The following is a 12,110-nucleotide window of genomic DNA, read 5'->3' as shown; positions in this document are numbered from 1 at the left end:
ATTTGGTCGTTCATTCATTTTATTGCTGAGTGTGATTCTGCTCCATGAATACAGCACTATTTGTTTTCTGCTTCTCTTATGGATGAACTTTTGGGTGTTTTTGACTTGGAGATATCATGAATAACGCTACTATGAATATTCTCCCCCAAGTCTTTTTGCAGAGTTCTGATTTGCTGTTGTGATTTTAAAACTTACAATGCAATTTCTCTACTGCCCAAGAAATACGTAAATTTCCCTAAGCTCTCATTAAAATCTACTACTAATACCACATGCAGTTTCCCAGGACAAGCTAATGAAGGCATGAACTCAGGGTGAATGCTATCCCAGAGATTTTCATGAATACCGAAACTTGTGGCTATTGTGTTTGAGACTGTTTCCAGAAGCTCTGCCCGTTTCTGAGTGATACTTCCATTATTGGAGATTGCATGATCACCCTTGCTATTGTTGAGCTCTTGTTAGCTAAACTTAGTCTGGATAGATTTATTTACTTCTTTTTTAGATGGTTTGACATCTCTCAATATCTCAGTCCTCATTCCTGTGTCTTTGAGGTCCGGAGGCAGTCAGATTTGGATACTGTTTTTCACAATCTGTGATGAGAAATTTCCAGACCTAAATGGAGCTTTCCAATGACAGAATTGCTAAGATTCTGTTTAGTACCATGCTCACTTAAGCTTACCCATCACCTTCCTATGAAGAACCTAGCAGTTCTGTTTTTAGAAAGCTCTATAGTCTGAGTTACTTTGCTTTCCCAGCTCTCAGTTTCCCCCTCTGTATTATGGAGCTATAACCGTGTCATTGAGTTGTGGTGAGGAATACATGTCACTAATGATATATGGGAACCCAGGAGTACTCCGGACTTTGGGGAGGCCTCATCTTGTCTCTGGCTAGTCTCTGCCCCTCTCAACCCCTTCTCCACCCTTCTCCCTGCTTCCCTACACTCCAGACTGCAGCATCCAAGCCACCTTCCTTGGCAGGGACTGACTAGTTTGGACCAAGGGAGATACTAGTAGGGAATTGGGGGCAGGGAGGACATGAAAACCTGGGTTCTTATTCCTCTGGAGACTTCCAAGGCTGGGGTTTACAGTGACACCACACTTCCTACTGAGCTCCACAGCTATTGCTCTGGCTGGATCCCTTCTGGCCTAGAAGTTGTAACAGCTTCTTAGTACATATAGTCCCCCAGAGCTCCCATTCTCAGTTGATTCCTTTAATTCTCATATCTTTGAGCATAGTCTTTTTGTTAAAATCTCTTGAACTACTCCTTTAAGTGTGCCATCTGTTTTCTGCCTTTTTTCAGGGCCTGCGAGGGATGGCGGTAGCCCCGATGTAGTTTGCTACTTAAGAGACTGTCTCTCAGTGCAACCTCGGAATGTCTTAGCCAGAAGAATCCACCATTCGGAACCTGGCTCTGTGCAGGCGTAAAACATTTTGTTTATGTGGTGAAAATAAGGAGAATGTCATTCTTGAAAAGAGATTTCTTTTTTTACTTTTAGCCAAACTCTTTCCCTCCCTCCCCTCTGACACACACACCTTAAAAAAAAAAAAAAAAAAAAAAAAGGATGCTCTGGCTCATATTTATGAGGGAGTTAGGCATGCAGTTCTCCTTTCAAAGCTCTTCACATGGAAAGGAAACTGGCCCTGACATTTACACAGTCCAGGAGAATTCCAAATAGAATTTGGACAGATTGGGAAGTTACCATCTTGAAGTGTGCGGGGAAAACAATCCTGGTGGGAAGATGTGGTGACATATATGAGACAACCCATGGATGTCAGGAATGTGCTGCTCTGTATGTGCCTCTGCACTTCACAATCCAATGGGATTGCCAAAAATATGCATATGTTCTTTATGATATCACATGAGAAGTCCGTCCAATTAAAGCACTCCACAGTAAACGCAAGGAGTATCATTTCTGAGTCTATTTACGATTGCTTAATGTCAACAAAAGGGTCTTTTAAACGCAGCACATTCCTTAGCCTGCACTCGCAGATCATGCTAAACACATCCAAATGCACAAACTATAAAAGGAGGAAGAGGCAGTACCGGCACACCAAGCTCTTTGGTTTCTGCATCTGGCCAGCGTCCACTGGGAGAAATGTAAGTCAGAGTTTACCACATGGATTACAAATGTGCTGAATTGCAAGAATGATTATTAAATGAAAATATCCATAGCACCTGCAGCTTGTCCCAGAAAATTCCCCCAGGGTATTGTGGGTGCTTTTTAAATTTTTTTTTTCTGAGGGGGAAAAAGTAAGACAGGGCGAGATGCAAATGGGAACCCCAGCTGCTTCTAGTAGCAGCTCTGTAAATGTTCCTGAAGGGCTTGCAGGGGCAGTTGGGGCGGTCCAAGCTGCTTCCATTCCCATCACGAGCCTGGTGACTGAGGGGCGACGGGAATATCATTAGTCTGTTTCCTTTGAGGTTCGGGTGATCAAGAAAATGAAAATAATAATAATGTAAATGGCAAGGACTTTAAAAAACAAAGCACATCAGTGTGGAGGGAAGCATGAGCTGGCTTCATAGTTCTGGCCCCCAGTACTGTTTATTCTGTCATAGGTCAGGGCATCTTTTAGAAAGAGAAAATGGTGGCTATGTGGATTTTTGTTGATTTAATACATGATTGTGTGTGTGTGTGTGTGTGTGTGTCTGTGTGTGTGTCTATATCACACTCTGCCCATATGTAATATTTGGCCATGTTTCAGTTAGCTTCTATGTGTGTCTGTGTGTGTGCACATGCATGTGAAAACAAAAAGAATAAAATTAGGAGAAATTCAGTGAAGTGGTTAATTTCTGGAATGTGAAGTCAGAATACCTAAAGTCAGTTACTACCTACCCTTGTAAGTACCTGGACAAGTCACTTTACCTTTCTCAGCCTCTTCTTCCCCGTGCATAAAATAGGAATGATTATCAAACCCATACCCCTTTCACGGGTAGATATAAAGATAAAATAAGGTAATTGGTGTGAAAATCCTTTGCATATGTTACGTTGGTAACTAAATATTGGTTGTTTTTACTAGAAAGAATTCCTTGCTGCTAAAACTCGCACACCTAAGTGTAACTCTTATCAAAAGTATCAGCGTAAACATGGTTTACACATACCTGAACATTGGAATCTGACCAGAACACTTCACCATGTAGGTGATCTTTTTTGGGGTTATCTATTACTAAAGAGAATGCATGCAGTTAAGTTTCTTTCTAGGATTGGAAAATCAAAGGTAAATTGATGTAATACATGTTTTTTACCTTTTTTAAAAAGTGAGCTTTCATAACACAAATGTGACAGAGATTTTTTAAAGAGGTTTAAAATGGGGGCACCTGGGTGGCTCAGTCCATTAAACATCTGCCTTCAGCTTAGGTCATGATCTCAGGGTCCTGGAATCAAGCCCCATATCAGGCTCCCCGCTTAGTTCTCTGTCCCTCCTCGCTGCTCATTCTCTCTCTCTCTCTCTCAGATAAATACATTAAAATATTTTTTTTTTTTAAATGAGTTTTAAAATAATAGTGTTTGTACTCTCGTCCTGCCTCCTGCCCCTCCCACCCTCTGTCAGCAAGTGCTGATTCCTGAAGGAGATATCTGGTGATCCTGAGCTGAGGTATTAGTGGAGCTGATCTGGATAATTGGTGGAAGAGAGCTGACATGAGCCTTAAAAAAAGCCAAATGGACTTAGCTTATAGAAAAGCCAGAGGAGGGGCACCTGGGTGGCTCAGCGATTTCATCTGCCTTTGCCTTTGGCTCAGGTAGTGATCCCAGGGTCCTGGGATAAAGTCCCGCATCAGGCTCACTGAAGGGAGTCTGCTTCTCTCTCTGTCTCTCACTGTGTGTCTCTCATGAATATATACATAAAATATTTTTTAAAAAAGAAAAGAAAAGCCGGAGGAAAGGCAGAGACATGGGGAAAAGGTAAGAGCCACTGATTTTTGAGTTTGGAGCATTTTGGGTCATTTTGAGATACTGAGAAAGATATTTGGTTAAGATAGTCATGCCACAATGAGTGGAATTTTGGAAAAATAATGGCTGAAAGCAAATTTTGAAGATTATTTTCCTGTACATTTTGCACTGCCAATGCCCTTTGCCATTTTCTCTCAGACTTTGGGAATTTAAGTTGTTTGCAATTTCTCTTGAATGCCAGTCTTAGATCTCTTCTGAATTTAATTGTGTGTTGAGCCAGAACACTAGCCACTTAGCTTTATGTAGGTTATGTAAAGATAATGAAAAAAGTGACCATCATAGGATCTTCAACATAGATTTTGATACTGAAGAGATAACAAGTTATATTTTCAGCTATCAAAAGATTATAGCATATTTTGCTGAGGAATATGTGGTAAAATGAGGAAAAAAAGAAATTCACAAAACATATATGAATTTATCTGAATCTCCATAGCAAAATGTGTAATGACAGAAGACTGAGGGAAAAGCCTCAAACTCAGGCCTATGGAGAAGTTCCTCATCCAGTACAGACCCTTTGCATGAGGTATCAGACACCCTCTCTGCTGCTCTGTATCTTTACCTGGCTAACGGGAGTCCTGGATCCATGGTCTGTTCTGAGTGAAATTGTTGTGATTATCTACTCATATCCCCTAATTTAATATAGTGAACACCCAGGCACAACTTTGAAGCACTAACCCTAGGTTGAATAATTAAGGGCATCCAACCCCTCAGTTTCATGCTCTTGGGACCACCCCCAAGCTTCCCTGCAAAGTATCCTAAAAGGGAGGTACCAGAGAGGTAGGTGATGGAGTGTAGACTCCTGCTCACACTGGAACCACCTCAACAAACCTTCCGTTTTTTCTCTGCTGACCTCCAACCACTAAAGAGCATCAGGAAGCAAGCTGCTGTGGGATGCAGTGTGGGCTTTCTGCTGGGAAGGCTTCCTTCACTTGAGGAATCCATTTCTAGGAAATGGCCATCCCTGTCTATCCTGCATAGGGCATACAAAATTATGTTAATAATATCCCTGCCATTAAACTGAGCTTTCATGCCTGTAATGTTCACCTCTACTTAACATGCACACATGATATTAGACAGGAGGTAAGTTTAAGGCTCTTACAATGACTGCATATGATAACACATAGCATTTCCTTTCTCTTCCTTCTTACAACAGATTGGCAAAGATCTGATGTGACAGGAGTGTAATGTACCTGGAAAACCATAGCTTGAAATACCTAGATGATATGAAATCCCTTTCAAACCTTCTTCCTATTCCTAAAAACGTATTTTCTAGAAGAGCTTTGCTCATGGAATTTGGAAAGAGTACAAACATACTATATTTCCTGACTGTAATCAAACTGGAAACATCATATAAACATGTAGCTCTTATATTTTCATTTTTCTGCTCTGAATTGCAATCCTCCATCTCTGAATTATGTGCTGCTAACCAAAATGAGAACCGTGGGAAGAAAATGCATGGCTCTGTTCAATTCTGAGTGTTTAAGTATTGGCAGGAGTTAGGATCGACAGGGTCACAGGAAATCATGAAAAATCATTCTGTCTAGCTGCCTCGCCTTCTGCATCCACTCCCTATTATGCATGCATCTTTAATTATCAAAGTTCCCTGGAAATTTCCTCTGGCTTTTAAAGGAATCAGGAGACTACTCCTGCATTTGATGATCCAGTCTAGCATCCAACATTACTCACTGAAAAATACATGTTTTTCTTATATCCAACCTAATTTCTAAATATAGAATCCTGCTTCTGGCTACAATGTAGTAGCTTGTGGCAGACTTTTCTTCCTGCCAAGAACAGCTAGGGGCTTGATTTTTAAGTGTCCAAAGGCATGAGGGAGCTTGACTTGAGGGGCCAGATACTGCAGAGAAGAGAGTTTCAGTGAGGTGAGCATACTGGTTTCCTACACAGGGCACTGGGCAAGTTTTGGTGTGGAGTAAGAGATTGAGAAGCCAGTCAGAGAACCACTTTTAATGGGCAGGGAAGTGGTAGAGCTTTAGGAAATATTAATAGCTAGAGAGCAAAAGAACATTGGATTTTTGAGGCCACTAAAACTTGAGGGTCAAGATCCCGAAGAGAAAAAAGGTGCAGAGAATGACACCAGGCAATTGGCAATTAAGCAGCATAGGACAAGAGGCTAAAAGGCAAAGCAGAAATCAGCTGAAAAACAGTGGAGCTTTTGGTGGTTGTGTGATGCCAAGAAATAGAAAAAGGGAATCTCAAACTTTGAAATGAAGAGATGACCATTGCAGGCACTTCAGACTCTCAGACAGCACTGCTGGAGGATTATACTCTCTATAGATGGAGGCTAACCAGAAGTAGACTAAGACTTCCAATAATTCAGTGTAGTCTGAATTCAATACAATATTTGATTGGATTGAGATCATCTGTCCCCACCTGTCTTCCAGAAGAGAGGTTGAATCCTCTCTGAAAGAAAATGACATTATCCAATGCATCTACAGAATTTTAAGCACAATATCTGACATTCAATTAAAATGATCACATATGCTGAAGACAGAATTGAGAAGTAAATAGACCAGAGAAACAGGTGACCCAGATATTGGAATTGTTAGATATGAGTTTAAAAATAATTGTGATTAATATGTTCAAGAAGATAGATGGGAATATGGAGAATTTCATCATAGAATTGGAATCTATATAAAATAATCATATGGAAATTCTAGAACTGAAAATTCTAATATCTGATATTAAGAAATTAATAGATGGATTTAATAGAAAATTAAGTAGCACTGAAAGGAGCTCAGTAAGCTTAAAGACAGGTGATAAAAATATTTAGTGTGAAGCATGGAGACAAAAAAAGACAAGAATTGTAGAAAAGAATGTTAAGAGACACAAATCTGGTGAAAAGTCAATTGCAGTGTTTCTTTTTAAATTTTTTTTTAATTTTTAAAAAAATTTAAAAGACTATTTATTTACTCATGAGAGACACACAGAGAGAGGCAGAGACATAGGCAGAGAAGCAGACTTTCTGCAGGGACCCTGATGTGGGACTCAATCCCAGGACCCCAGAATCACACCCTGAGCTGAAAGCAGATACTTAAGCACTGAGCCACTCAGGCATCCCAACTGCAGTGTTTCTAAACTTCTGCACTATTGCTATTTCTTGAATCAAGTAATTATTTTTTGTAGGGGTATATTTGCCATGGAGCAAATAAATATCATCCCCATCCTCCCCAGTTGAGAGCTATAAGCCTAATATAAGTATGATGTCACAGGGAGAATGGGACAGAGGCAATATTTGAAGAGAAATGGACAAGAATTGACTCAAAAAATGTTATAAATCTAACATCTATGCATGTCATAGTAAAACTGCCAGAAACCAAAAATAAAGCGGAAATCATTCAGAGTTAAAAAGATCCATTACTCTTGAAACAGTTCCTTTAAGATCATTCATTTCTCACTAGACGGAAACTACGCAACAACAGAATGATATGTCTGAAGTGCTGGGTAAAAAAAAAATGCCAACTCAGAATTCTATAGCCGGCAAAAATATTCCAAAATGAAGAAGGAATAAAGACACTCTTGACAAGAGGCAACAGATCTCATTCTCAGCGGGAAATGACCTACAGAAAACCCTAAAAGGAAATCAAGGAAGAAACGAAGGAGAATGGAAAAGTTGACTATGTGGGTAAATCTAAAGAAATGTTGACTCTAAAAAACAATAACAGTCAGCTTTATGGGATTTAAAAGATATGTAGAAATAAAATATATAGTAACAGTAACACAAAATGAGGGGAAAAATCAGAGAGGGTGACAGAACATGAGAGACTCCTAACTCTGGGAAACGAACAAGGGGTGGTGGAAGGGGAGGTAGGTGGGGGGATGGGTGACTGGGTGGCGGGCACTGAGGGGGGCACTTGATGGGATGAGCACTGGGTGATATGCTATATGTTGGCAAATCAAACTCCAATGAAAAAATATACAAAAAAAAGGGGGGGAGTTTGTATAAAAAAAAGACATAACACAGCAGTTACAAGACTGCTCTCATTAGAAAGACCTGCTTGCAGGGTTGACTCCATAGGCTTCTGGGAACTTAAATTTTGGGAAGGTCACCACCGTTCTCTGGACTGAGAAGAGTGGTTCACTATACCTAAACTCTTTGTACAAAATGGTTCATGCTGAATATTTCCTTTCTTCCTAAAAGTCTGGAATGTTGTTAAGTGTCTATATGACCAGTACCCAATCTTTACCTTGGGTGCTGAGTGTCTGATGAGCTTACCCGGTGGACAAGCATTTGACATGAGTTGCCACAACTTGTGGCTTGGGAATTAAACATGTATTGTGTGATTGCCCTAGAAGGGGACTCTTGGAATTTTGTGCCTGTTTTCCTCAAACTACCAAATGCCCCTTTCCCTTTACTGATTTTATCTTGTCTCTTTGCATTCAACTCAATCAAATCTGTGAGTATAACTATATACTTAGTCCTGTGAGTCCTTCTAGTGAAACACTGACACCAAGGATGATCTTGGGAACCCCAGTTACACGTTCTATTAATCTTCAAGTTTCAGGATTTCCAGGGCCCTTTCAATGTCAGAGAAATGGGGAAAGTACAAAATGATATTAGTTTCTAACAAATCAAGAATGTATGTTACTGAAGATAACTACTAAAACAAGAATAAATGTTTACTTAATGAGATAATAGGATAGGATTTGGAATAATAACAAACATTTGATTAAGCTAAAGGAAGGGAAAAAGAAGAAAAAAAGGAACATAATTAATGGGGAAGATGGAAAACAAATATTAATATGGCAAATATAAACTTTAAAATGTTAGCAATTATATTCAATGTAGTATATATATATATCATATTTGAAAGATGTATCTGTCTAAATTTTATAAAAAGTCCAACTGGAGTCTGCTTAAAAGAGAAGCACTTGAAATATAAGGAAACAAATGATTGAAAGTAAAAGCATGGAAAAACCAGTAGTATCCTGGCACCATCTCATAAGAACTTAGGAGAACTGATTGTTAACTATTCAGGATTTTTACAAGTCAGTTGTTAAAACTTTAATTGCTTGAGATTGTTCATTGTGGGAGCATTCACTCCCTGTAAATCTGCAAATGTCACAAATCGGGGCTTTTTGATTTTCATAGAGCCCACTCACTGGTGCCTCAATGATACAAACCTTAATTAAAGCAAAGCTAATGTGGTTATGCTAATAGTCCTCTCTAAGGCAGGAGACATTATAAAGAAATTCACTTATTAATTATAAAATAATCAAGCCACTAGGAAGGTATAACAATTTCAAATTTGTAGACACCTAATAACAGATCTTCAAAAAATAAAAGGCAAAAATTAACAATTTAAAGGAGTCATATGCAGATTCACAATCATGATGGAAGACATCAAAACATCATTCTCAGTAAACTCTAAATGTATTGGATCCTTGATAGGATTTCCTATCTCTGTGACCCTTATGGCATGGAATGGAAGTATTGGAATTTCTCATTTATGATCTTCACATTTTAAGTCTGAAAAAAAGGTATCCCAAATAGAGGCCATCACCCCACTCATTTTAAACTATTCGGCAAAAGAAATTTTGGATATTTCATATGAATAATGACTATTCATGCATTTGATATGAATAATGACTATTCATGCATGTCTTCATCATTAGTCAACATTTATTGAAAACCACTTTGTGCATTCCCTGATTCAGTTGTTGATTGTACCAAGAGGAACAAGGTACTGTTCTTATTCTCAAGAATTTAACCTAACTTGAAATGTAGACATATAAACAAGTAATTGCAGAATAAAGCAATAAATACTTGGTTATCAGTTGGGCTACTTCTCATTGCAATAATAAGATAATAAAAATGATAAAAACCCTGACACATACTGTTTAATGTTATTCTTGAACTTGTGAATTCCTATAATCATAGAAAGTTAGATGGACAGAACCTTTGAAATTAACTAACTACAGTGCTTTAATTTTAACATTAAAATATAACACAACACAAATACATTAAAGTTCAGAGTGGTGAAGTGATTTATTTACGTTTATGTAGCAAATTAATTGTTATACCTAAGATTAAAACACCCTATTTTTTTATCCAGGACTATTCTTCTTATACTATGTTGCACACTTTAGTTCCCTTTTGAGCCCATTCTGTCTTGAGGTGAAGCATGCAGTTTCTTCTGGCAAACAAATAATCAAGCTGATGATTATGGAAACTTTATATGGATTTTTATTCATTCTGAAATCTTTACATTCACAATCAAATGCAGTTAAGACTCCTCAAGGCAAATAATAATGTTGATTCACTTATTTATTCCACTATCAAATGTTTATTAATATGCTTATGGGTAAGATACTGTACTAAGAACTGAGGATGCTGATTTTTGGCTTGCTGATAAATTCATTTTAAGAATTACTTCACAGAGGGAGCCCTGGGTGGCTCAGTAGTTTAGCGCCTGCCTTTGGCCCAGGGTGTGATCCTGGAGTCCCGATCGAGTTTCGCATCAGGCTCCCTGCATGGAGCCTGCTTCTCCCTCTGCTGTGTCTGTGCCTCTCTCTCTCTTTCTCTCTCTCTCTCTCTCATAAATAAATAAAATCTTTTTTTTTTTTTAAAAAAAAGAATTACTTCACAGAGTGTATTATCAGGGAGGGGAGCGATGAATGAACACATATCTAAATATTTATAATAGTAATAAATGATGCTATAAATGTATGTACAAAGTAAGTGTATATAAGAGGAAACAAGACTTATTTTGAATAATCTTTTATGGTCAGAAGGCTTATAAAATATGGTAAATACATTACAAACTTTATGGGAATAAATGTATAAGAGAAATGTATATGAGTCTGGATGTATGTATGAGAAGGTGACTGTAGCAGTGACACAAGAACTAGACTCAATAGTATTAACATAAAAGTAGTCACCAGGTCACTGGAAGATGGTAGAAATACAAAAGTAATCACTAACCCTTTGGTAAGACCAGAGTGAGAGTACCAGCATAGCTTAGGTAGAAGCTAATGAGAATAGATGATAATAGAGATCTACTAACACAATCTTAGGACTAGCTCAGAAGAATGGACTATGGGACTGTGAGCATACTTCTTGTCTAGTACCTTTTGGAAGTAAATAGTGACAGGTGGTCTTTTAAAATATTATATCATGCGACCCTGTTATTCTGACCAATAGTGGTGACAACTAAAGATCAGTCCTCTAGTCAGAAGTAACCATCTATTAATATACTATTCAATACGGTAGCCACCAGCCACATGTGGCTAATGAGCACTAGAAATGTGACTAATCTAACTGAGATACTTTCCAAGTATAAAATACACATAGGGCTTCAAAGACTTAATATGGGAAAAAAGAAGGTAAAATAGCTGAATAAATTTTTATTTAGTATGTGTTAAAAATATAATTTGGATATACTGATTGGATAAAATGTTATTCCAATTATTTTACTTTTTGTGTTACATTCTTGTTATTATTTTAGAGCATTCGCTTTATTTTTTATTAAATTTTTTTAATTTTTATTTATTTATGATAGTCACACAGAGAGAGAGAGAGAGAGAGAGGCAGAGACACAGGCAGAGGGAGAGGCAGGCTCCATGCACTGGGAGCCCGATGTGGGATTCGATCCTGGGTCTCCAGGATCGCGCCCTGGGCCAAAGGCAGGAGCCAAACCGCTGCGCCACCCAGGGATCCCTATTTTTTATTAAATTTTAAATTTTAATTCCATTATAGTTAACATAATGTTATATTAGTTTCAGGTGTACAATATAGTAATTCAGCAATCTATACATGACTCAGTGCTCATCATGTTAAGTGTACTCTTACACTTACATCATCTATTTCATGCATCCCCCTGCCTACCTCCCCTCTGGTAACTCTCAATTTATTCTCTATAGTTAAGAGTCTATTTCTTCATTTTTCTTTCTCTCTCTCTTTCCTTTGCTCATTTGGTTGACTTCTTAAATTCCATATATGAATGAAATTGAATGGTATTTGTCTTTCTCTGACTGACTTATACTTTCTAGTTCTACCCATGTTGTTGCAAATGGCAAGATTTCATTCTTTGTTATGGCTGAGTAAGATCTCGTGTGTGTGTGTGTGTGTGTATACCCCATTTATTTGTTGATGGACACTTGGGCTACTTCCATAACTTGACTATTGTAAATAATGCTGCAATA

The sequence above is a fragment of the Canis lupus genome, chromosome 17 (assembly GCF_011100685.1).
Source record: "Canis lupus familiaris isolate Mischka breed German Shepherd chromosome 17, alternate assembly UU_Cfam_GSD_1.0, whole genome shotgun sequence".
Taxonomy (NCBI): Eukaryota; Metazoa; Chordata; class Mammalia; order Carnivora; family Canidae; genus Canis; species Canis lupus.
Note: the sequence above shows the minus strand (reverse complement) of the source record.